The following is a 27,991-nucleotide window of genomic DNA, read 5'->3' as shown; positions in this document are numbered from 1 at the left end:
TCTGTGTTGGCATATCCTGTGCTTCTGTATTTTTGGTTTTGCATAAAATTCAGATGAAGGGCTGTTGAATGCCTGTGTGTGTGTTGGGCAGCTGAGCTAAGCGAGGAAAGGGATTGGGTTTACTAGTGCTTTTTTCGAACTGGTTTCAAGAATTCCTCATTTCCCAACAGTGAAAGGAATGGGTTACTCCTATCAAGAATTCAAAACATATGCAGAAAAATTAGGCTCATGGTGAAACTCATGCTGGATTGTCTGGTTCATGAAGTTTCTGTTTACTAGCAGCTTGCCCTTGAGGCAGTCATCTAAACTTTTGTGTTTCAGCGTGCCCCCTTTTAAAATGGAAGTAATAAAAGACTTTCTTTATACAGCCTTATTAATATGTATAAAGTGCTCACTGTAGTGTAGGCAAATACTCGGGAAGATCTGGAGAAGGAAATGGCAGCCCACTCCAGTACTCTTGCCTGGAAAATCCCATGGACGGAGGAACCTGGTAGGCTACATCCCGTGGGATCACAAAGAGTTGGACACAACTAAGCGACTTCACTTTCAACAAATATTAGCTGTTACTGTTATTATTTACATTTGCCTAAATAGAAATATTAAGAAAATAACATCACTTCTCATCAACATTGGAAAATTTTAAAACAATCCAGTCAACAAATGAATCAGATAATCTACAAATAATCCTCCTTTGGAGGCTGTCTGAAGCCAGTCTAGGATTAAGGACCCCCCCCCCCCCGCCCCCCGCCTCCCTCCGCCGCCACTTACTGCCTGCCACCTCCATTCCCAGAATAGTTCTCCAGCTTATAGTGGAATCTCTTGATCTTTCTCAAACTAAATCAGCAGTGGGTCTTGGACTCTCAAGCTCTGAAATCAGTCCCAAACCATACAGACCATGTTCATATTAACATGCATGTGAGCATATCCTGGTGTGGGTGCTGACTGTGCTCCCCAGCTCCCTGACAGATTTTTGGCCTTTAATCAAGATAAAACTCTGAAAGCTAAAGCAGTGTTGCACTTTCATCTGACATAAACAGGTTTCTTATTCATCTTATAGTTGCTTTGCACTTGAAAGAGAAAGCATTTTTCTGTGGCTTTCAATTTACAAACATCAAGAACAAAACTTCCAGTAGGTGATAGAAATACAGCAAGAATGGTGATGACAACACTATGATTTTATAAGCAATATTTGCAGATTTTATTTAAAGTATATGTCATAAATCCAATCTTGGCATCCTCTTTGTATCTTCCTTTGACTCTTAACAGTCAGTGTGAAATGGAAGCTCATCTTAAAATGTCTTTGATTAGAGCAATTTTTTTCTTCTGGGTGTTACCTGTCATTACTGATTGTATTAATAGCTAATAAAGAAGGGAAAATAGGAAAGGAAAGATGAATAAAAAATAAACAATAAAATAAATCATGTTCTTTAAAAAATGAATTTCTAATTTTGATATAATCTTTTATTTTAGAAGATATTAGGGCTTCCCTGGTGGCTCATGAAAGAATCTGCCTTTCATGCAGGAGATGCAGGTTCAATCCCTGGGTCGGGAGGATCTGCTGGAGAAGAACATGGCAACCCACTCCAGTATTCTTGCCTGGGAAATCCTGTGGACAGAGGAGCCTAGTGGGCCACAGTCCATGGAGTTACAAAGAGTCAGACATGACTTATCAGCGACATGCTAAAAAGCAGCAACAGCATTGTGATAATGCATTGTACTTGTTCCGAGCACAAATTCAAATACATGCATGGTTTGACCCCTCACCCTCTTTTTTGGGACTCCCATTGGCTTCATTGGCATAAGAGACAAAATACCTTTGCATTTGATGAAAACTAGCATTTGTTTTTTCAGTCTTCTGTGGTCAGTATTTCTTCATAACCTTTTGTTGTCACTGCTTTTATTGTTATTGCTGGTGTTGTTGTGAAACATAAGTGCAAAGAACTGAGTTCTTCATAGTCTTCGTTTTGGGGGTACCTGATCATCAGAACATGAAAGTCCTTATTCTTGCTTCACATTATTTTAAACTTGCACTTTTATCTCTGACCTCCACTTCTTTTCTCTGCTCCCCATATACCCTCATTGCAATATGATTGATGTTCCTCTGTCCTTGGTAGAGATGCCATTCTGTTTATACCATTTCCATTCAATACTGTCATACATTACAGAGTTCACAGCTTCCATCAGCTGCACACAACTCCCAGCTCTCCACCAAACACCTTTCACTTGTCCTTACCCTTCATTCTAAGCACCTCTGCGTATTCAATCCCTGGCATGGTAGACCGCCACATTCATCTACTTCACACAGGTACACACTTGACCAGTCCACATGTCGTTAGGCCTCAGGAATACTCTCTTCATTTTCTTTTGTCTGTTATTAAATCCAGACTTTAAAGATTATTTTTCGTTGATGTGTCCAATAAGCTGGTTAGATAACATGTATTGAGAGCAATTGCAAACTCAATGGAAAATGTCTTTATTCTGTGGAGTGAACTGTATGTGGATTTCCTTTAATCAGCTGTTTCCAGGCATGGTTTATATATTCTTAAAAATATCAGTCACAGGTAGTATTTCCTAAACCAAAGGATTTTTTTCCTTATGTTTGTCATACAATTTTGTGATTTTTCTCATTGGAGCCTTTAGCCCTTTATTTACTAAGTTACTTAGAATGTGTAACAGGAAGTTGTAAATCCATCCTCACTCATATACAAAGCATGTGTCCAATGCTAGAGGGTATCATTTGTTAATGAAATATGCACTCTTTAAACAAAGGTTAGAATTGAGCATTATCTTCTCCTATGATTTGCCTACCTGCAGTATCAGGGATTCTAGATCAAAATGCTATTTTTGATTCTGTTGTCTCTCTGAATGGATGTTAAAAAGAAAATTATTTTGAGCCAAGCTATTTTATGTGAGTAGTCAGGCATTTAATGTAAAGAAGCATGCAGGCAGCCAGGCAGTGGTGAGGAGATGCTCTCGGTCTGTTTTTCACTCTCCCTCACTCAGAGACTGACTGCTCGTCTCCAGACCATAGGCATCCTGAAGGTGACATTCTCTGTTTCCAAGATGATCCCCACGACAGGATGCACTTAATTTATGCTGTTGATGAGGCTGCACTAAACTGATTTGCATGGCATCAATACATGTAAATCCTGAGCAGAGGGCCAGCCATCCAAATTAGAACATTCCCTATCAAGGACTTGCTGTGTCCAGCAAATTCTGGAGTAACGCTGATTGCCTGTGGTTGGTGAATATATTGATGCTGTTCAAGATTTATAAGGCTGCATTGGAGGGCACATGAAACTTAAGATTTCCTTAGACAATGTCCCTGTTTAAAACTACTCTTGTTCAGACCCAGCTGGGCATTCGGTAATGCCAGCCGTTGAATGAGATCTTTCAAGTGCCTCAGCCTGCCTCACCTGTCAGACTGGCTCACTGGTTTATAAATGAAACCCTGTTTGCTTCTAAAGTTCTTGGTCCTCTAATCCTTCTTTACCTTTCTCCCATGTTCTTCCTTTTCCCCTTGTGATTTGAGTATCTTAACCCTCCTAACACACACCACTATTTTTCATTTATTTCTTTTCTCCAGGTTATGCGCATAGCACTGAGTCCATCTTAGCATTTCTGTGCTATTTTATCAAGTTATGTTTTCCCTGCTCTTTTTTTCTTTCTAGTTTTTCCTTGTAAAAGAAGTTTCTCTTTCATTGCACTTGCCTTCTAATGGAAAGTCCTGACTGCCAATTACTCAAAGTCCCCTTTTGTGCGTTCTGTGTGATTATAACATAGCTTTCACTTCCCCTTCTCTCGTCAGCCAATCAATCATACATTTTATTGAGCAGCTCCAAATGAAAATATGAAACTATGAGAAAATTATAGTCAGTTTTTGCTATATAGAGAAACTTGTCATTGAGGCACCTTCTGTTTTTTTTCTAATATGGCATCTATGTGCCTATAGGCATTTCAGCAGAAGGTATCTGTAAGTTGGGTATTCTATTCCCTTTTCTTTATTTCTTTATTTCTGCTGGATTCAAAATAAACAAATCCTATGCTTAGTACTACATTCAGTGACCGCAATAGCCTCATATTTTTCTACCCATCTTCAATTCCAATTTTTCATGTCAACATCTACAAAATGAAATAACATTATTTTTGTACACCAATGCAAAAAAGAGTCTATTAGATATTATAGAGAGAAGATGGTGTAAAACCCATGGAATCTGCCCTCAGCTAACTTGAAATCTCAGGACTTTGGTAGAGGAAAGTTTGTTTATATAACAGCGCTTTCCTCTGCCTTTGGGGTACAAGGAGAAGGAAGAGTTGGGAAGGGGTAGGCAAAGCATAAAGATTAGGGGAGGAAAGAAAAAAGTGTGGAATGTGGTGGTTTAAGAAAACAGTGGCCTTAGGGATGTGAAAATTTCTCTCCAGACACATTTATTGGCCCAGATATTCACAATGGCTACCTTTGTAAAGAGCATATTGTCACAATCCATTTGAAAAATAAGTCACAATAGATGAAAAATGTCTAGAAACATATCTTGAGTTAATTCTCCCAGAATATTAAATATAATCAAATCTTATTTCTTTAATTATGCATTTGCTATTAGAAGCAAAAGAGGAGAAAAGCCACAAAATTATGGAAAAAGGTAGTATAAATATAATATTAATATAATTTCTAACACTGCCATCTAGAATCCTTTCCACATGAACTCTTTTTAGCGAACTTGATGGTACTGTCAAGAAAGAATATTCATTTATTCATTGATCATGTAGAATATTTCCTTTTAATTTAAAAGCTAATACATCTTTTATCTAGTATCTTTTATGGCTTAGAAATCTCATGATAAGGAACATAGAAGTGCCCCACTCTCCATTCCAGTTCCCCTTTCTTTTCACTCAAGGGATTTGATATCCCTCATTATGTTCTTTGGTTCCAATCAATAGGAGGATTTAGGATCTTAAAACACATTTAGATATACCATTGATTGTATTGTAGATATTCAAAGCGTGTGTAGTTCTGACAAGCTGTTTTATTTAAGCTGCTGATAACTAAATAACCCATATGTGTGCATGCTAAGTCTCTTCAGTCATGTCCAACTCTTTGTGACCCTGTGGACTGTAGCCTGCCAGGCTCCTCTGTCCATGGGATTCTCCAGGCAAGAATACTGGAGTGGGTTGCCATGCCCTCCAGGGGATCTTCCTGACCCAAAGATTGAACCTGTGTCTCTTATGTCTCCTAAATTGGTAGGTGGGTTCTTTATCACTAGCACCACCTCTGAAGCCCAATATTCCCAGTTAATACTCTCCTCCCATTTGTAATGTACCCCTGGTAAAAGGACTAGAGGAAAAGGAATGAGAGGGACTAAGACATTTCATATCTTGGGTGACAATCACCCAAGAGTACTCTCCTCTAAATAGCAGAGAAAATAAGTATGAATTTCATAAATTTTTGGAATGTGAATTTTGGCTATTAACAAAATAAATATTTATAATAATATACATTTTGAGAAATCATTTCAATATGACATTGCATTTATTTACCACCACAGTAGACATTTTATAATTTGAACTGTAAATGCTCAACATTGCAGGAAAATGCTATAGAAGCTTGCAGAATTCAAAGCTTTCAGAATAATCTAGTGATGTTAAGGTTAAAGACTGCCTACCCATGAAATTAAAAGATGCTTGCTCCTTGGAAGAAAGCTGTGACCAACCTAGTCAGCATATTAAAAAGCAGAGACATTACTTTTCCAACAAAAGTCCATATAGTCAAAGCTATGGTTTTTCCAGTAGTCATTTATGGATGTGAGAGTTGGACTATAAAGAAAGCTGAGCACCAAAGAATTGATGTTTTTGAACTGTGGTGTTGGAGAAGACTCTTGAGAGTCCCTTGGACTAGAAGGAGATTCAACCAGTCCATCCTAAAGGAAATCAGTCCTGAATATTCACTGGAAGGACTGATGCTGAAGCTGAAACTCCAGTCCTTTGCATCCAATCCAAATGCAAAGAACTAACTCATTTGAAAAGACCCTGATGCTGGGAAAGATTGAAGGTGAGAGGAGAAGGGACCGACAGAGAATGAGATAGTTGGATGGCATCACTGACTTTATGGACATGAGATTGAGTAAGCTCCGGGAGTTGGTGGTGGACAGGGAAGCCTGGCATGCTGTGGTTCAGGGGATCACAAAGAGTTGGACACAACTGAGCGACTCAACTGAACTGACCTGAATTCAGATGGATTAGTACTAGTTTTAGTTCAGTTCAGTTCAGTCACTCAGTCGTGTCCGACTGTGACCCCATGAATCGCAGCACACCAGACCTCCCTGTCCATCACCAACTCCCGGAGTTTACTCAAACTCATGTCCAACGAGTCGGTGATGCCATCCAGCCATCTCATCCTTTGCCGTCCCCTTCTCCTCCTGCCCCCAATCCCTCCCAGCATCAGGGTCTTTTCCAATGAGTCAACTCTTTGCATGAGGTGCCCAAAGTATTGGAGTTTCAGCGTCAGCATCAGTCCTTCCAATGAACATCCAGGGCTGATCTCCTTTAAGATGGACTGGTTGTATCTCCTTGCAGTCCTAGCTTAACTCTCAATTACTGCTAACTCTCCAGTTCTCCAAATTGTTGACTTGAAGGAATGACAAAGATTTAGAATATTGAGATAATGGTCTTCAAAGCTTGGAGAACAGTAAACAAAGTAAATCCTTTTAGCAGTTTTCAAAAAGAAATAAGGATTTTATATCTAATATCATGCAATGCATCATTTGATTTTGTGTCCTTAGCCAGTCTTCCATTAAACTCTAATGTTCCTACTTGTGGAGACATTAGATAAAATGCAGATTCATTTCATGCTTCCAGGAAGATCAGCCAAGAAATTCGTAAGTCCTGAAGATGATTCTGCTTGACTGGATGTCAAGTGAAAATTTTTTGAAGTGAGAACTTCTCAACACTAATTCTCATAATTTTCTTTCATGGCTTGCCCATTTGTCTTATAAATATGTTTCCCCAGAGGCTGGTAGTATCTCCAGTGGTGAAAGAAAGCAGTTTGTATCAACTTTCAGGTGATTGGAAAGTTGAAGAGAAATATGTAATATAATTTCTAAATAGGGATTCACAAGCAAGCAAAAGAATGACTAGATTAATTTTTGTTAAAATACATAATAAATAGATAAACAGATGACTAATTTAAAAAATCTAAAATTAAAGGAAAGATGTACTCAAAATGGCTATAAATGTGCCAAAGATGAAAAGCCTAAAACTTTATATTTGTTAACCAAGACATAAACCAAATAAAATACTTACATTATGGATTTAGTCTAGTGATTTCTAAAACTGAATGTTCTCAGCTAATAAGCTCAGAATTCAGAATTTTTAGGAAGTAATTCATGGTTTTTATATGTGTTTTAGTGTTATAATTTTAATTATTTGTTCATATAGGTATGAGTTTAATATTTACTGTGTACCAGTTATATACTAGGCCTAGTTCTAGGTACCTGGGATACATTAGTGAACAAAACATGCAAAGAGTTTGCCTTCATGGAGCTTACAAGTGAATGAGAAGAGAAAGCAATAAAGAATAAAAATAAGTAAACTATGTAGTATATTAGAAAATAAGTATTATGCAAAATAAATAAAGAAGATAAATAATGGGAATTTCAGGTTGCAGTATTAAATAGCATGGTTAGGTTAATCCTCCTTGAGAAGTTAATATTTGAGGATAGACTTGATGGGGGGAGTGGAATTATTTGGAAGAAACATGCCCACAGGCAGAATCTGACTATAAATAAATTTAATTTAAACAAGACATGCATTGTGTAATATGGAATTGATATAATGTTCTTTGATGTAACCTTTAAGATTCACCATGGTATTTGATTATTTCTAACTTTGTCTAATAAAATGAGGGTAATGATTGGCCAAGACAGATATTTTATTATTACAATCTGTACTTCTAAAATAGGTTAATTGGAACAATATATTTAAAAACATACACAATAAACTCAAATTGTCAAACAATGAAGTATTTTAAAAAACACATGAGCATATATCTCACAGATGTGACACTGTACACTCTAATAATAGACCAAATAGATAGTGAATAAAATTATGATGTCTTCTTCAACTGTAGGAATGTTTTTGTTCACATATATACATCATTTAACTATGAACTGATGGAATTTGAAATAATTCTGAAAATCAAAATTCTTGTTTCTAATGCTATCTCTTTCATGCACACCTAGAACAATACATAGTCTGTTTGAAGTCTTAATACCTATCCTAGAAAAATGGAAAATTCTTAATTCTATGTTTAATTTTTCTCTCCATTTCTGATACCTTGGAAGTGTTAAGCTGAATTACAAACTAATTAGTTCAGAAGTTTAGGGACTGAATTTCTGCTTCACTACTTACCAGCTGTATGTTCTTGGAATGTAACTAAATTTAACTGGGCCTGTTTCCTCATCTGTGAAAGGGAGATTCATAACTCTGAGTTATTGAATAAAATAATGTGTTCAAAGGGATTGGCACATTATTGGAATTTAATAATTTATATCAGAAGCATATCATATACTTTTTTAATTGGTCTGTATCAGAATAATTACATATAAACAACTGAAGACCAGCCAGAGGCCATATATAATTTCAGGCATTATGGTTTCAGTTCAGTTCAGTTGCTCAGTAGTGTCCAACTCTTTGCGACCCCATGAACCACAGCACACCAGGCCTTCCTGTCCATCACCAACTCCCAGAGTTTACCCAAACTCATATCCATCGAGTTGGTGACGCCATCCAACCATATCATCCTCTGTCGTCCCCTTCTCCTCCTGCCCTCAATCTTTCCCAGCATCAGGGTCTTTTTAAATGAGTCAGCTCTTCGTATCAGGTGGCCAAAGTATTGGAGTTTCAGCTTCAACATCAGTCCTTCCAATGAATACTCAGGGCTATATTCCTTGAGGATGGACTGCTTGGATCTCCTTGCTCGTTGGTATCATGGTAATTATTTTTTGTTTTGGCATCATGGCAATTCAGAGAAACGGCTTTGAAAAAGCCCAAAGCTCATAGAAGGAAAGAAATCATAAAGACTAGAGCAGAAACAAATGAAAAAGAAATGAAGAACGTAGTAGCAAAGAATAATACAGTTAAAAGCTGGTTCTTTGTGAATAAAAACAAAATAGATAAACCATTAGCCAGACACATTAAGAGAAGAAAGAAGACTCAAATCAACAAAATTAGAAATGAAAAAGGAAAAGTTGCAACTGACACCACAGAAATAGAAAGGATCATAAGAGACTACTATAAACAAATCTACACCAATAAAATGGACAACCCAGAAGAAATAGACAAGTTCTCAGATGAGGACAACTTCCCAAGACTGAATCAGGAAAAAACAGAAAATAGGAAGAGACCAATCACAAGCACAGAGGAAGAGCTTTGTGGCACTGTGGGCTGGAAAAGTTCTGGGACCATTGTGAAAGAGGTGCTCAGTAACATCCAACTCTTTGTGACCCCATGGACTGTAGCCTGCCAGACTCCTCTGTTCATGGAATTCTCCAGGCAGGAATACTCAAGCAGGCTGCCATTTCCTTCTCCAAGGGATCTTCCCGGCCCAGGGAATGAACCCCCATCTCCTGCATCTCTTGCATTGGCAAACAGATGCTTTGCCACTGAGCCACCTACAAAGTCCCTGTAAAAGAGGACAAAATTTTAAATGGACCAGAAAGGATGTGTAAGATTGGGGTTGGAGAAAAAGAAGTAAACTAGCCATTATGGTGAGAATGAACGAGCAAGGGATTTGTGTGAAAGGAACAGTTTTGGAAGCACCTTAACTGTTCATTCTTTTGTCATGATAGTGCAGTTTGGTGTGTGTTGCCTCAGACGTGTCATACTTTGACTTGTTGATATACTTCTAAGATAGAGATTTTACTACACAGCTTTTCACTTCATTGTTTTTCACTTCACAGTTGCCTATTAATTTATTAAAACCCTGTATAAAATATCTTCTCCCTTCTAAGTAAAATATCCCCATACAACTCATTTATCTAACAAACATAATCATTATGTGCAGCCATGGTTGCATGTCACATTTTTAAAATATATGTTCACCCCAAAACCCTTTTCCACAATGTTCACTAATAGGTCCTAAAATTTATTGTAAACAAAGAATTTCTATACCAATGACACCATAATATTCTACTATTACCATGAAAAATAATTGCTAGTTCAGCTCATTAAGTCATAGTCTCATTACCCTTGAAAAACTATGTTGGCAATAAAAAGCTCTCCAGATGTTGAAAGCTATAATGATAGAACAACCGAAACTCTGATACACTGCTGGTGGGTGTGTAAATTGATTTCAACAATTTTGAAGACAGTTTGGCAATATCTAGTAAAGTTGAATGTATGTCTACTTTATGACCCACTAATTCCATTTCTAGGTGTATGCCCAAGAGAACCAAATATATGTAGAATAACAAATTTAAGAGTGCTAGGTAAAAGTGTAATTATTATTTCTCTTACTAATTTTTAAAGTGCAGATCATAGTAATTATAGTCAGTTTTCAGAAAGCCATTTCAAAGCATTTTGGCCATGAGACAGTACTAATTTATTAAATTTTCTAATTTAAATAATCTAATGATTAAAACAGCATATTTAAGACCAATAGAAGTATGATTTTTCAAACAGCTCTCAGCTGATATTTAAAAGCTGATAGTCCCATGCTAGGTACTTTGCAGAATATAAAGGAAGTAGGAGACAAATCCCTGTTTTAAATAAATGTGTATCCTTTCATGGAAATTACAAAAAAAAAAAATTGATTCCATGGGAAAAAAAATGATTTTTAGTATAAATAAAATACTATGTTCATAAGGAAGACTGAATATATAGAACAAGGAAGTCAATATAGAATCCAAAGACTTCTCTTGTCCTTAAATACTCCAACTTAATCCAATAATGTTGTGATTTTCACACTTACTGTTTAAAAGATATTTTTTGAGTGCTAGACATTCCAGACCCTGTCTTAGTGTTGCTTTAGAGATTAGTGGGCCAAACATGTTAAGATGACTTCCCTCATGACCTAGAGAGTGAGGCAGGTAATAAATAAAAGTGAAATGAGTTAGTCGCTCAGTCATGTCCAACTCTGCAACCCCATGGACTGTAGCTACCCAGGCTTTTCTGTCCATGGAATTCTCCAGGCAAGAATACAAGAGTGGGTAGCCATTCCCCTCTCCAGAAGATCTTCCCAACCCAGGGATTGAATGTGGATCTCTTATGTTACAGGTGGATTCTACCGTCTGAGCCACCAGGGAAGCCCCAGGTAATACATAGTAAGCATAAAAAATAAAACTTTATGGTATGGTAGAAAGTGGTAAGTGCTATGGACAAAGGGAAAAGTAGAGCAGGTGATGAAGGGCTGCGAAAGGGGCAGGACTGAAGTTCTCATTATGGTAGTTAGAAAAGTCCTAGTTTGGAAAATGATATAGGACCAAGAACTTCAAAGAAGTAAGAAGGAAATACCTCCATTATCCATTGCTAATGGGCTTAAAGGGTGATAGAGAAATACACAGACCCATATCCGTAAGGAACAAAACCGAGAATCTTCCAGAAGAAGCACAGGGGTAAGCTAAACTGAACTTGGGATTGGGGGATTCATAAAGATGAGGACCTGAGATAAAGCAGATAACCCAGGGGCAAAGATAGCATGTCTCATCAAAGTGAGAAAAAGAATTGTGAACTTAGATTTCTGTTCACTTCTGTGTTCCCCTCAATATAATTGAAGTTCCTTGAGTAGGAAATGTTCTCTTTTTTTCCCATACCTAAATCCTATGAATGTGTGCCATTAAAATTGGTTAAATGAACCGGCAAATAGTGCTACATGACAGTTGAGGCTCATAAGCATAAATATAAAATATCATGCAAGCCTCTCAATTATCTGGTGTCTAGTGTTATCAGAGTAGAACATACTTAAAGGCAAGAATTATGTTTTACAACTTGGCATGAAAGAATACGCTTGATTCCAGGAACCTGGCTATCACTGGGTTTTTCAGAAACTTGCTTATAAGAATATTGGCTGCTTCTGGAAGCCTAGTTAGGTTAAGAAATTTAGGTTAATTCTGGAATCTTGATCATGCACCTTGGCCTGTAGGAATCCTGCATGAGTCTGAAACATTCTCTGATAGGAGTCTCATGTAGTTCTGAATACTTGATCAAAAGAATCTCATGTGGTTTGGGAAGGTTGGTTTATTGGACTTTGTGATTCTGAATTTTGGCTTGTTAGAATTTTTTGTGAATCTAGAATTTGGGATTGAAGAAATCTTGTCTAATACTGTAACCTTGGCCAGTGAGAGTCTTATGTGATACAGATTCCTGGCATATATAATGGCACAGCATTTCAGAACTTCGGCCAGTAAGAACTCAGTCTGAGCACGTAAGGGCTTTCCAGGTAGCTCTAGTGGTAAAGAAGCCTCCTGCCAACGCAGGTTAGAGGTAACAAACACGGGTTCAATCCCTGGATGGGGAAGATCCCCTGGAGGAAGGCAATGCAACCCACTCCAGTATTCTTGGCTGATGAATCTTATGGACAAAGGAGCCTGGCAGGCTGCAGTCCATGGGATTGCAGAGTCAGACAGGACTAAAGCGATTTAGCACGCACACACGCATGAGCATATAACTGGTGTGTAGCATCATGGTGTGGTTTCAGAACCAGTTAGTTCAGAACTAACTTTAGTAGTTATAAAGTGTGATTGTGAAATCTTAAAAAAAAAGAATTCTGTGTTACATATAGTGCTTATTCTACAAAAGACAAAGTTATACTTCCATTAACAAATGGTAAAAGTGAAAAGGAAAAGAATATCCCTACTCATTCTCATTGACTGAACCAAGTATCCACAAATATTAAAGGATTCCCAAGGAGTATTAAATATTTTTGGAAGCTGAGCTGACTTTTAAACTGACCAAGACCATTATATGTGCTTTATGAGATCTTGATAAAATATGATTCATATTTCAAGAAATGACAGTCTTGGGCATCTTTTTTTTTTTTTTTTGCTTGCCTAGAAGTGAACAATAGAGGACAGCATATTAAAACAAAATATTTGCTTTGAAAAAAGTAACCTTAATGTCCAAAATCACTGAGGAAAGATTGTCATGTCATAGAAATATTATATATAAAGGGACATTTTTTAAAAGAAAAAAAATCCTAACCACTATGGAGGATTCACTGAAACCTGAAATCTCTTGTAATTATTACCTAAGGTAACCATATTTTTTTACTGTGATTAATTTCTTATATAGCAGACTTGCTGAGGGCAGAGGGTAGTAATGGTAGCAGCAGCTATACTTTAAATGTCAAAAAAACAACATGACTACTTATCAAAGAGTTAAACATGGTTTAGCGACTGAACAACAACAAATCAATGAGTTAACCTAAGAGCAATGACTCATAAGAACTGAACATTGAAAGAATGTTTTAGAAAGGAAATAAAAGCAAGGTCAAAATCCTACTCATAATTTTTTTACTGAATATCTCAGAAAGATTTTAACAAATTTTGCGCCCCCCAGTGGTTGCTTTGAGTATTTTTTTCCCTTTCTTTTTAAAAAATTTTACGTGAGCTCTCAATTTTGCAGCTTCATTATTGGTAACCCCAGGAAGGTTCACATTGTCTATAGCTAGGAGGAACCTTGGGAGGCTGATTCAATTCGATTACCCAATTTCATGCTTGCAGAAAGAATGATGCCAGGGATGAGAGAGTGCTTAGTATATGATGATTAAGTTCAGGCTCAACAAGATAGGTTCACAACAGGGCAATCATGCTTTATTCATCTGATTGCCAGACTGGAAATGAAAGAAAAGCAGTGACATAATTACTCCAGTTTCCCTAGACGTGGAGTACAGTACAGCATGGCTATTAAGCAAAGCTGGTCTTTGGAATGATTGCAATGCCTAGTTTTAAAGAGGAGGATCACTGCTTTAGCAAATAAAAGAAGACTTACAAAATCACAGACAAAAGGATGTTTCTGGAATCTGTTTTGCTTGCAGACACAATGGAAGAGAGCACAGAAAGAAAGTTACTTGTTGAGAGAAGAAAAACAGGGACCTGTACTAGGAGACTAGGATGGTGTTTCTGTTGGATCTCCAGCCAGCTTTGTGACCTTGGTCAGATTCCTTGAGCCTCAGCTTTCTCACCTGTGAAACAAAGGGTGTGGACTAGGCTGAGTGGTGTCCAGGAATCCAGGATAGTGTCAGAGGCAAGGAATATTAGGATCCATCTCATACAAAAGAACCAAATTTATGAAAGCAAAATTAGCTAGTGATCCAAAATGGAGAAGAAAGGTGACTGATATAGAATGCATATTCATCCTAACACACTCAAAATCTAATATGAAAAACTGATAGAGACAATTCTTTCCAGAAAGAAAAAAAAAAATGAAACATATCCTTCTATCTCTGGATTTCCTCCACTGTAGCTTCTCTTTCCATCTCCTCTATCATCACCTTATTTTTTTTCCTACTTTCTGTTTCCGGTAACCATGGTGATGCTGCCTCCCAGCAACCTTCTTTGCAGCCGGCCCTTTTGGTACACATGGAATTTTGCTCCATTCACTGATGCAGAGAGCTAGCAATGCTATAAAAATTTATTTATTAACATTTCCCCCCATCCCTTTTGTCCATGAAATAAATGGTGGGAATTATTTCATACTTAACCTCCCTGCATAAGGGACACTATAAAACAGGGATATTCAACTGTTAATTTCAGTTGCTAACATAAAGGGGATACTGATTATGCCAGAGATTCAATTCCCTGTCTTGGTCCTGGGGGACTGTAAAGTCTCACTACTCAAGCTGGTTGCTACCTCTCTTTGCCTTTGTATGCGAAAGGAATTATTATAGATTGCCTCCAGAAATCACACATCAACCCTGGTTTCCTAATCCTCTTTGTTTTTGCTGCATTCTCCCTTGTAAGGAAACCATTGCCAAGGGCGTAATTATCGCAGTTACAAGGGGATGAAATTTTCCATAAGAAAATATACATGATTGTGCGCATTTCTCTAATGAACCTATTAATAAGCAATATGTGATACTCAGTTTTAAAACTATTGTAATGATCTGCCAATGACAAAACATCAAAGAATCTTTCTGATGTCATAAATGCAGATGATAAAAATTCTTATAAACTATCGTTTAGTTATGTCCAGTTTGTGGAGCCCAACTTATTTGTAATCCTATATGCCAGCAAACGGTTTCTCTGTTTAAGTACAGGGTGCGTGTGTGTGTGTGTGTGTGTGTGTGTGTGTGTGTGTGTGGCATTAACACAAAGGAGAACAGATGATGACATTCATAGGCTTATAGACTCGACTCCTGGGGACACACTTGGATGGACGCAATTAAGATGCCTGTCAGGCATTTGATACCAGAAGCCCCTGTGCAGACCGCTAAATCATACGCCAGGACTGCATCTTATTGCCAGTGAATGATGGCGGCACCCGGTGGCTTGTCATCATTCTCGAAAATTCTGAGGCTAGTGAGCTCTCTCTCCCTCTCCCACTCGCCTTATTTTCCTTTTCGCCACTGCGGGGACTTTTTCTAATTTGCAGCTTCCCTTTCCCCGACACACACAGACAGGAGCTGGTGGCTTGCAGACTGCGTCTGTCTGGAGCTAGAGAGCCTGAGCCAGACCGCGGAGATCATGTTCCGGGACAAGGATTCTGCTGCAGTTCTCAAAGGCTAGACTGGGGTGGTATCGCTGCATAGGCGCTGGTAATGGTTTGGGTTTTTTTTTTTTTTTACATTTTATTGTGCTCTCTTTTTAATCCCCCCCCCCCTTTTTTTCCCAAAGGATCTGCTTTTTGTGATCTCAAAGTGAAATGCTTTTAAATTCCTTACCGAGCTTCCTAAAAAAATCAAGTACTGCGTTTTTTTGTGCTACAGATCTCAAGACGTAGATTTCTTATCTGGATGTAAAGAATGCTTTTGCTTACTGGTGAGTTACAGTTTTCAATATTGAGTTAATAAATCTATACATGAATTTTTTTCTTTTGTTTCGGTAGATCCTTCAGATTGTTGTCTCTAATCGAGGAAACATTGATTGGAAACTACTCATTCAGAAAATTAAAAGGTACCACATGTTTTGTTTGGGTGTTTAAATGAGGGAAAATCAGGGAGGATTTGGAATGTTTTATTTAAATTAACCTCTATGCTTGATCTTTTATCCTTAAGCCTAGGCTGATCATTGTCTATAGCATGTATGATTTGCTTTGCAGAGAATGCCATTATCCAAGGCTGTTCTGATTCTAAGATGTCTAAAGAATTGTGTTTTTTGTCTGTGTTGCAAGTTGTTAGCAAATATCAATATTTCTGGCTTATTTGGGGATTTCTATCATTGTAACAACTTAAAAAAATATCCAAAATTCTCTCTTAATAAAAAATTCAATAACTTGAATTTAAGAGAAATATACCAAGTAATGATTTTATCTGAAGGAATCTTGCTAATAAGTGATATTTTTTAAATGCCTAAATGAAATGGCTTGCCCTTCCCAGGTGGAATGAGCGCTAGAGACTCCCAGGAATGACTCAGTATTGTTGGGGTTTGCGAATAAAATATTTTAACTTCCTCACTGATGATTTAGTCTTTAGCACTGTATTATTTTAAAGGCTGAGGTTGTTCGTTATTGAAAGAACTGATTTTATATGTTTTATTTAGCATTGACAGCATAAGAAAGTAATCCTTCATCTTGTCATTAAAGCAGTTGAATCATTGATCCTGGGCCTTATGCCTTCCATGAAAAATATGAATTTTCAAATTCAGCACCAGGATATATATTGATTGGAGATGCCATTTATGGGTATTACCTTTTCCTTAATTCTTTAAGATGAGCTTTGACTTGAACGTATATTCATGTCGATAAAACCAGTATTTGTAACTTGCCTTTTAAAAAATGGAAGACATTTTCTGCCTTGCTGAGAAGATCAATACATCTTTTAAATCTTTCCTTGGTATTCACATACGATTTCTCCATAAGACTTACTAGTCCAAAATATTTTTTAAAGGAAGGTTCTTTTTTTTTTAAAGGTATTTAAATAATGGCTAATGTTTAACTACTGATGCTGAAATACCAGAAGTATGCAAGTGTACACCTGTGACTGTGAATATTTGTGGCAGTTGAAGGAGACAAATGCATTGTCCTTGTTTAATTTTCTCTGCAGTGTGTAATTATGAGAACTTTAATTTATTCATTCCACAATCACTTATTAAGAGCCTTGCTGCTCTGGGTAGTTATTGTGGGAGAGAGGGAAGGGCAGATGCCACTGTCAACCCCTTCCAAAGTGTAGGCATCACCACATAATATTTTTGCACAGAAGAATGAATTCATTAAAATAAATCAGTGTGCTCTAAAAAAGGAAATTGCATTATTTCAGATAGTGAACGAGATCTAATAGACTTGTCTCAGAAATATATGAAATAGATTGTATTTTTTCCTCAGAAATTTCTCAGTAGAATCATGTATGAAATACCCAAACAAGACTGACTCTTCCTCCTGGATATTGTAAACCCTTAGGACCATTCTCTCTTTGTTGGTTTCACTCAGAGTGAGTGAAAACATCTCATATTTGGTGGAAAAAAAATCTATCTGGTATTTGCCCATCTAACTAAATATCTACAGTTTATATTTCAAGTGAGAATCTGTTTCCTGATCTTCAGACTCTTTTAGTTACTCACTATATTAATTTTGAACTTTGGGGTATTTACGTGAATTGAAAAAGGTTGAAGCTACTATTAAGCCACTAAAAAATGTATTCATTATATTGTCAATAGGCATTAATTAGCTCTGTTTTGATTTTTATCTGTGTATTGAAGAGGTGGCGTATTACCTCACAAATCCTCATAGATTCTTATATCTTCTAGAACCATTTTAAAATTCATCTTGGGGTATGTTGATAGATTTGGGGTAGTAAATCAAAGTTTATTCAAATAGTCTGTTACATTGTCAAATCAAAATAGAACTTGGTTACTGGACGCTAAGAAAGTCAGGGACCTGTATCACAGTTTTTCTAATCAATATCGTCTTGACATGAGTTAATTCCTTTGCTGATTTGTTTTTAACTCATATCTTCAGCATGTAGAATAGTCCCTGAACCACAGCAGAAATTCAGTAAATATTTATTTAATTACGTGATGGATAAATGACTCGTCAATATTTTCCCCCGTTACTTTTTGGTTCTCGTTTTTCATGAGATAACAGACTGTAAAACAGACATTTCGTACTTTTTTCTCAGTTACCCCCAAAATTAATCAAAATTCCTTAAATAATTAATGCCAGGTAGAAAATCAGGCAAACCATGTATAAAAAATTTCTTCAGACTATATGCAAAAGTATTTTTTTCTCCGGTTTAAGGTTAAGGTGGAAAGAATTTTTGAAATGTCCCCTTTCACTTTCACCAGCTAGGGTGCCAAACTGCAGCATGAGTTTTTCTTTATGGATGCTTCCTAAATACTATTCCCAGGCTTGGCATTATTTACTGCTCTTCATGTCTTCAGCCAAAATTTTGCTGCCGCAGACGGGGGTTGAGGGGGGGGTTCTCACTCTCTCTCTCAATGTAATACTAAGAATGATGTCATAATCTTCTTAAATGCTTGCTTGCTTATTAAGGACTACTAAGTATGACATCACTTTATATATGCTTACATACATGTATATAATCTGTAAGGAAAGTTCTAGAATCATAATAGCTTTAGGGAATGTTATTCTTTCTTGTCATTTATTTTTATTAGTAAAACTATAATTTTTGTTATTAACTATGTGTTAGATAATATCGTAAGCCCTTAAGGTATGTTATTACATCTTAACTCTCCTTACAACTTTGGGAGTTGGGTATGGTCTCCATGTGATGGATGAACTGAGATTCCAATTGGGTAACCAACACAAGTCTAGCCCAAAGTCCTTCATATTAACCATAGAATACTTCATTTCTTTCTGGTAGATATTTTTTGGCTCATAATCATTATTTTAATATTTTATCATGCACACAAAATATATGTTACTGAAATAAGGTTAAAAGAGTATCCTTGTAGATCCTTGTTTTTATATATTAGGAGTGAATGCATCTTCAAGTACTTCACCGTAATGTTCAAGTTCTAGTTTATTTTATATTTTTAATATATATTTTATGCTTAACCTGAGGATTTTTATTCTTGAAGGATGTCAGAGATAAATTAGAGAATTTTGAAATAAGTGGATTCATAAAGCATCTCCTATGTCATTACAGTGAAGTCATATTACTGAATTGCATCATCTATATAAGAAAATCAGTCAGAAAGATTTGAGTACTAAGTAGTATAATTGATTCTATATCTTGCAAAAGCTCTTTTTAATTGAAATCGTGGTAGAAGTTTCAAATGGCCAAAACAGATAAACAAGCAGGAAATAGTGTGAAAGTTACAACTCAACCCAGAGAAGTACCTGAGGACACTTAAAATTACACAGATACGTATTAGGATGCTGTCCTTGAAAGGGAATCTATACAGCAGAACACCTTTTGAGCTCAGTTGGATGCAGCAGATTAAAACCAGAAAGTAGCATCCAGGCTCATTAGTACCATAAGAGACACGTGAATAATTTCTTAAGGAACCTCATTACAGGGCAGGATTGCTCACAATTGGGAAGAGACGCAACAGTGGAGGATGACTTTTGAGATGGAACTTAGGGATGAATCGATATATTCAAGGGAGAGATAATGCCTAGAGGAGCTCTAGAAAGAACAAACAAACTTAGCAAAGGAACCAGAGAATGTGAGCATGTAAGGAAGGCAGAGATTATCTCATTTGTATTCTAGAATGCAGAGCAGAAGAAGGGGAATCTTGGAAGATAAGGATGGAAATGTATGTGAATACTGTCAGGTTGTACCATACGAAATGCCTAGTATTTTACTCTTTTTGGCTACAAAATAAAAATTTCATTCAGTTCAATCAAATACATTGAAAAATGACTGTAAACGCCAAGTCGAGGAAATGTTTTCAGTATTCACTGAAAAGCTATGGGCTGTGTTTTGAATAAGAGACCACAGTGACCTGCACTATATTTTCAGAGGACTGACTTTATAGCTCTGTATATGGCAGGGTTGTGTGTGAGAACATACTGAAGAAAGCATCACTTTGGAAGCTGTCATGGGATAATCCAGGAAAAAATAAAGGCTCCAAGAGAGTGTTGACAGTGGGCATTAAAAAAAAGAGGTCATGAACATGAAAGATGTTTCTGGGCTCAGATTCATACACTGAGAATATAGCAAAGGCTGGATTGGTAGGAGGAGTGAAAAGCAAAAGGATTCATGGTAACTAACATTTGAATTCGACAACTGGAAAAATAAGGGGAGAAAGGTAGGTAAGAGCTGTTTGTGGAAAGAGCTTGCCTTTTATTTTTATTGCATCCCTAGTCTCTAGCAGACAGTCTAGTACATGGTAGACAGCCAGTACATGCTGACTGAATGTCAATCTGGAGAGGCCAGCTTAGGTCATGAAGGTGGAGGTGGGTGGGCTGGTCCAGTAAATTGCGGGACATGTAGATCCTAAGCTAAGAAGATAAATCGGGGAAGTAGGAGGTGAATGACATTGTCAGGAAAGATAAGAAGAGGGCTGGAGAGGAAACTCTTGACAGCATTCACATTTAGGGTATAGAGTAAGGGATGCAATGACAAATTAAAGAAAGTTGTTTTCTTTTTTTTTAAGCAAAGAAAAAAGACAATTGAAGTAATAAAAAACAAGGCTAAAGTGCAAATTCTTCAGAGAAACTGAAGGATGAAAATAAAAGACTGCTGAACTTAGTATTTATTTCAAGTCATGTTTTCTATTATAAAAAGCAATAAATCTGTATTTTCTAAAATTTAGAAGAGTATAAGGAAGGAAATAGTAGCCATCCATAATTACACAAGGCAGAGATTATGGTTGACACTTTGCTAACCTTTTAGCTTATTTCTTTTCATCTGTTTTGTTTACATTTACGTAATGAGGATTAGAACAATATGGTTTGAAACCTGCATTTTTTTCTGTCATCTCACCACATTTTTCCACCTGCATAATATTCTATCCCCTGGACATCGAACACATTTATTCCCCATTGTTCTTAATTTTTCAGTCATCACAATTCTGCAGTGGGGTACTTTGTATATCCCTCTTACAGGATATTTCAAGTGATTTCCAATGGATATTTCCTAACAGCAGAATCACTATATTCTAGATTGTCAAATTCCTGGTCAGATATAATTTGCCGGTTTCAAAATTAGCCCCAGCTTTACTCCAAGAAAAGGAATCTAAAATTACATTAGCACCTGCCGTGTGCCAGCCTTTGTGACAGGCACTTTAATTATCACAGTGATTCCAACGTAGATTCTTATATATCCACTTAGAAAATGAAGGGCCAAGGACTAAGGAAAACCACACAAGTTTAGCACCAATTTTGAATTGGGTCTGACTCAGACCAACCAGACTGTGGGGACAGAAGCAAGAGGATAAGCAAATAAGGATATGAAAATAATAGAAAACATGCTTAAGAAGACCAGGGTTCAAAGGAAAGAGAATAGAATATATAAGGCATGGAGGCTGGTGACTTCCCCCCTCTCTTACTAACAGGGGAAGTCCTAAACTGAAAGGAGCAGGCAGATAGAGATGGCGGGGTGAGGCAGGGGGAGGATGCTATGTTTGGAAGCAGAAGAAGGACACATTTAAGGAGCAGGGTCTTAGTGGAAAGGAGATAGAGAGCATAAGCAAGCATATGGCCTTGGCAGGCAAAATTCATCTTCCCTACAGATGCGAGTGGAAGAAAGTGAGAGTTTCGAGTGGTAAAGGGAAGATATGGGGACCTGATGTATCATCCAGACTTTATCTCAGACTGGAGGGGAATTTGCTTTTTCATTCAGTGAATGTTTATTGAGCATCAATTTCATGCCCTTTTCCTGCCCTAATGGAAGTTTCTTTCTAGACGGGGGAAATAATCAGTGGATAAGCAAAATTAAAGGATAGCTGAGTCAGTCGTGTAGAGAATGGGTAATCAGGTATAAGAGTAGATACTGGAAGGTAAACATCTCAAACTTTACAGCAGAATCGAATCAACTGGGAATCTTATTAAAATAAAGATTCAAGTCAGTGGGTGCAAGGAGGGGCCTGAGATTATGTATTTTAACCAGCTCCCAGGTGATGTTGGGATTCCCAGGTGGCTCACTGGTAAAGAATCTGCCTACCAGTGCAGGAGACATGGGTATATTCCGTGGGTCAGGAAGAAGATCCCCTCGAGGAGGACATGGCAACCCACTCCAGTATTCTTGCCTGGAGAATCCCGTGGACAGAGGAGCCTGGTGGGCTACACTCCATGGGGTCTCAAAGGAATCAGACGTGACTTAGTGACTAAACAACAGGTTATGTTGATGCTGCTGAACCATGGACCAAGCTTTGATTAGCAAGAGGTTAGGTGGCAAATGTCCAGACCCTCCCACCACCCCCAAAAAACTTCAGAATAACTGGAGCTGTTGTTACGAGCAAGTCAAATGTGAGTCCTCTTCCTGCAGTAGCACTGCAAACTTACAAGCCTCTTTGATGATGTAAGAGAGATTTGTTCCTTTTAACTTCTAAACTTTTTCAATTTCAGCCAGTTACTTTATGAAAGATCCATTAAACCAGTCCTAATGAGCTACTGACATTTCCTTCTTTCTGCCCATGCTCAATGCTTATTATGCTGTATAATGAATTCTTGTGGCTCCGGTTTGTAGATGTGATTGCATATAACCCTGGGCCAGTTTCTTAATTCCAGTTCTGTTCCCTGCTTCATAATTTCTTTGGACTTTTAACCTCTTCTCTGCCTGAATGTTCAGCACCATTGTGGCCTGCTAAATTCTCTGATCTGTTAACACTTCACATCCCTTACGTTCCTCTGTGCTGAGTAGCAAAGCTTCCCAATTTTCACATCCCATCTTCTTGCCACCCATACCCTAACATAAGTCTTGGAGGACTGTGCATAGTCACAGGAAGCTATTGAAGATAGTCTCTAATTTCAAGAATGCATATTTTTCCAACGTAATCATCTCCCTTTAGAGGACAGGTTTGGTTGGTGACCGCAACCTTCATTCCTTTGAAGGAGGGATGCATGTATTGGTAGACAGTGTTTAGAGGGGCTGTGTTCACGAAAAGTCTTGACAGACTCCTTGAGGGATGTTATCTTTCAGCCTCCACTGCTAGGCTCTCAGTCCTCCCTTTTAGGTGCAGGAGCACGGGTGCCTTTACTTGTTTGATTCCTTGCACAGCACACTTTTCAGCTATGAAATAGGTAGGTTTAGTCACTTAAGTTGTGTCTGACTTGCGACTCCATGGACTGTAGCCCGCCAGGCTCCTCTGTCCATGAGATTTCCCAGGCAAGAATACTGGAGTGGGTTGCCATTTCCTTCTCCAAAGGATCTTCCCAACCCAGGGTTGAACCCTGGTCTCCTGCATTGCAGGAAGACTCTACAGACTGAACCACCAGGGGAGCCCCGTGAAATAGTAAGAATATAACAAATCAAATAAATACATTTCATTAAAAAAAAAAATCTTGAGTGCCTATTTAACATTTGTGATGTCCTCATACTTACCAGCATTTATCCTTTGCTTAAAAGCCTGTTTCTATCTCTAAGTCATGCCATGACCAGATCTTTAGACCTCGTCACTGTCATTCTGTAATTCAGTGTTTACTTTAACAGCCAAATAGGTAAGAGCAGTGCCATTAGTGATTTTAAATAGAAAATTCCAGTGAAATATAAAATTTGTTTTCATATGAACAGAAGTCAACTTAGATAGAAAAATCTTTTCAAGGAGAAAACTTGGGGAAAATCCTTGAGGAGAGAGACCATGTCTTAAGACCTCTTATTGCTTCTTAGTCTTCCTTGCTGTCTACACAGAAAATGCCCTTAATAATATGTCAAATTGAAGCTAAGAAAATGAGCATGTATGTGAAACTCAAGTCTTTCTATAATGGACAGTGTTGGTCTTCTGTGCATAATCAAACTGGGATTGGTAAAATTCCAGGTTTAAATACTATTTTTATGCTCTTTTGTCATCCATTCAATTGTTAAGAGTCTTGGGGCATACAGGATAATCTTCGGTGTTGCTGACACAAACTCTGCCTCTTCCGCCAGTGCCACCCCCACCCCCCCCCCAAAGTCTGAATCAGTCTTCAGTTTTCGTGAATTCCATTTGGATCTGCCTCAGATGATTTGAATTAACCTTTCTTCAGATTCTCTCTAGTGTTAATGACTCTGGATTATGACTATTTAAAGCAGCGGAAGTACATTGATCCATGTCTGGTGATTGTTAAAGCAAAGCTACTTCATTTAACAGATTATGGCCAAAAGATATTTCTTTGCCTTGTGTAGCAACTTGGGAAATGATGTTTCTTTTCAGGAAGATCATATGTTTTATTTACAAGGTGAACAACATTTGCAGTTAGTTTCCTGTAAAAATAGTTTCCCTTTGCACTGTAGAATTTTCTCATGGTAAGAGTTCATGGCTATGTAGAGAGAAAAAGGTGCAACACAGGCATTTAGGATTCCTTTCACATAGTGCCTAAGAGCAACTGATTAGCACTATTTTGACCATAGCCGCAGGTGAATTTGTGATATTCTAGAATCTTAAAATGCACAACTTCACTGCTGATACTTTAAATAGTTGAGGACAGAAATTCCTAAAATGACTTGACTTTCCAAGAATTTCACTGATACTCGAGGAAATATGAGATCTAACAATGAAAAAATTTAAACAAACACTCATGGTCCTGAGTAATTCATATACTCTGGTCCACTGCTTTACTTTTCCACTATAAGATGGTGAATAGTCCAGTAAATCAAAGGGATATGATAATGTAATATATATAGTATATAGCTTAAAATATGCTTGCATTTTTCTTTCTACTCTGTATGTTTTGCTCACAAAATGACCCAGGATATAGACTTTGGATCATAAAATTGTTACATAACGTGACCAGCTAAGAAGTTGCATTTAGATCTTTTAAAAAAAAAATCAGTACCTCTTTTCAAATGATACAAAGCATTTCCCAATACATGGCATCCCAAAGCTCACAATAGTCTTTGGGGTGAGAATATCAGGTCTTGTTATATTTATTAATTACAGATGAGAAAACTGAAGTTGGAAGAATTCAATGAGCTTCCCAAGTCATTCCACTAAAAAATGGTGAAGGTGGGCTCTTACCCTTGTACTGTCCCCAAAACCTTTACTTTCTACAGCTCTGCAGCCAAAACAGAACAATTAGTGAATTGTCCTAAAGCTATACTCTTTTAATAATTCAGTGATTTGACTGCTAAAATAAAAAGCCCATTCCAAGTTAGTTGTGACCTCCACCCAGTGGATTGCCCTGCCAAAAGACTCCTGCCCTTTAGAATCCTGGATGAGCATGGCATGGAGCTCAGTAAATATTAGTTATTTACTGAGCAAATACTATTTACTGAATACTATTTACTAGCTATTTACCAAGTATGTATTTAAATGCTAGTTATTTATAAAAACAGTTATTATTGAAATGGTTTTAAACTTTTCAGTGTGAAAGGGAGAGAAGTCTAAATATATCACAGAATATGTAATTTATTTAAAAAGCATGTGATGGAGGGAGAGATGAAAAAAAATTCATTGTTGAATTTTTGAATTGAATAAAATTGTTGAATTGAATAAAATTCACAGAATTTAAGCCAACTGGTAGACAACTCAGCAAGAACCCAAGATCACAAAGAAAGTGATTAAAGTTTCAGAAAATCACATCCATGTGATGTTTCATGGTGTTTCAATATAACCAGACGCTTTACTTGAGCATCCACGGTCTACACTGACTCCTCCACATCCCTCATTATCCTTGGCACACACTCTTCAATTTTTTAATTATATATTTTTAATCATATGTTGATTATCCGGAACTTTTTCCTCATTCTCTGATTGATGCTTTTCTGTAATTCATTTTTGGAAGGAAGTTTATTTAAAGTATGGAATATCCTTTTGCATCTCTCTCAGGAAGATACCTATAAAGTTCTCTTTTGTTCCCTGAATCATTTCTAGTTCTCCAGGAGTTACTTTTTAAAGGATTTTTCTTGACTCATGGCACTGTTTTTCCTCAAATGTCTTGATTGAAAGGTTTTAGTTTGTTTTCAATGAATGGAGAACTAGGCTGAGGATCTTAGGCAGCTAATTAGAAGTTTCCCCTGCCTTTGTGCAGATCTGTATTCCCACTCATTGTGGAGGCTGACTGCAAGTTTGGGGCAAGTGAACAGAGTCTGTCAAGCGACAGACTCCCAGGAGGGGCATGGAGGTGGAACCAGTGAGTGAGCTGGTCAGGGTACCCACAGTTCCACAGTGGTGTTTCGGTTCTGCATGGATTTATGCATACCAGAACTGTGCAAGACTGTTCACCTGTTTTCATTAAAGACTAGTTTTTATTTTTACTGGTGGGAGCAAAAGCATCTTCTGTCAGCTGAATATGTGCTAGCAAAGGAGAAGAAGAGAAAGGGTCTCGATTGTTTAAATACATTTCTAAGTGAATTGCATGATATTGATTTCACAGCCCCCTTGCACTCTCTTTTCAGCTTGGAATTTCTCCAGGTTTCCTTGGGATAGACATGAATTTCTAGCAGCAGTTTTCCTGATGTTTTTTCTCTATCTCAGCCTACCTGCTTTCTGACTTATAGAATATCTTCAAAATCTTGTTAGAATTACATTACTTTTCAGCGTTTTTACCATTTTAAAGGAGAAAGGGGATGTGATAATTCTTCCCTCACTGATCATATTTAATTTTTCTTACTCCAAATTTTCACAACATCAATATGTGTTTACATTGCACTTTTTTTGCACTAGTTACATTGTCCTGCATTTACTATTTACTAGCTAATGGAAATATTGTTTCTCTTTTGGGGGGCTTTTTTCTATAAAATAAAGGTGCTGTTTGATTTTCAGGGTTCAGATGGAATGTATAAACACATAAAAGCTATAAAATGGAAAATAAATATAAGCTATCTTTGTCATGGATCCAGAGTAACAAGTAAATCCAGACCTCCCTACCCAATAGAAATTGCAAGGTGATACCCAGTAGATACTAGAACTAAAATGGTATATGCAATTCAAAAGAACCAAAAATTATGTGTTAGTAGCAATACTAAAATAAGCAATTGTTCATGGATATATTTTTTTACCTAATGGAAAGACAAAGATAAATGCAGATCAAGAATGTAGTGGGTATAATATAGTTTAAAAAATGTAAATTTAGGTTTAGCGTAGAATATACAACTTAATGTTGTGTGATCATTTTGCTTGACAAAATTAAGAATGTGAATATTTAGGTAATAATGAATATAATATAGTACAGTTAATTAGCTGTCACAAAAATATTATTTCATATGGGTTCAGTTCACTGAAGATTGTCTTCTCTGTCAGTGAGGTTGGGACTTGAAGCACCTAATAAAAGGAAAAAAATTTAAATAACAATGGCAGTAGAGTGGCTTAGTTGTAAAAATTGAAAAAATTGTTAAGACAAAATTAAATGTAGAAAGAAAGAGTCTCAGCAATCTTTGACTTCAGCATACTAGGAACCATTCGTGGAAAATTGATAAAAGGGGTATTTTTTCCTAAATTATTAATACTTAAGCCCAGCATCTTATTGGTAAACTTTATTATTAAAAACAAACTGAGGACACATCAAACAGACAAAACATAAAGTAACGTGAAAGTGTGTGGAGTGATGCATTATAGGATGTGCTATCTGACTGCTGTTAATTCTCATTTTCTGCATGCAATTATTATTCAAAAGTTGAATGTCTGTAGAGGATAAATCACCAGCCATAGTTAAATGTTAATGGACCCAGTGACATAATTTAAATTCAAGGCCTCATTCAAAGGAATGTGAGTAAAATGCATTTGTTTGGGTTTTTATGGCCACTATTAAAAGTAAAGGAAATGAAACCATAAACAACTATGTTCAAATATTGGCATAGCTG

The 27,991-nt window shown here is 37.0% G+C and overlaps 1 protein-coding gene across 7 annotated transcripts in view; it reads left to right on the top strand.

Moving 5' to 3' along the window:
- The window catches only part of MAP2 (microtubule associated protein 2), a 285,457-nt gene that overhangs the window by 122,311 nt on the left and 135,155 nt on the right, over positions 1-27,991 (top strand). For 6 of the 7 annotated variants that reach the window (XM_065930678.1, XM_065930677.1, XM_065930676.1 and 3 more), the window contains exon 3: positions 16,036-16,103. The gene's annotated coding sequence lies outside the window, so the exon portion shown is untranslated. Of the gene's footprint in view, positions 1-11,268; positions 11,306-16,035; positions 16,104-27,991 lie in introns of all 7 variants that reach the window. The other variant, XM_065930672.1, reaches the window with a different exon arrangement.

The sequence above is a fragment of the Muntiacus reevesi genome, chromosome 3 (genome assembly GCF_963930625.1).
Source record: "Muntiacus reevesi chromosome 3, mMunRee1.1, whole genome shotgun sequence".
Lineage (NCBI taxonomy): Eukaryota > Metazoa > Chordata > Mammalia > Artiodactyla > Cervidae > Muntiacus > Muntiacus reevesi.
This window is presented reverse-complemented; position numbering and strand designations above follow the sequence as displayed.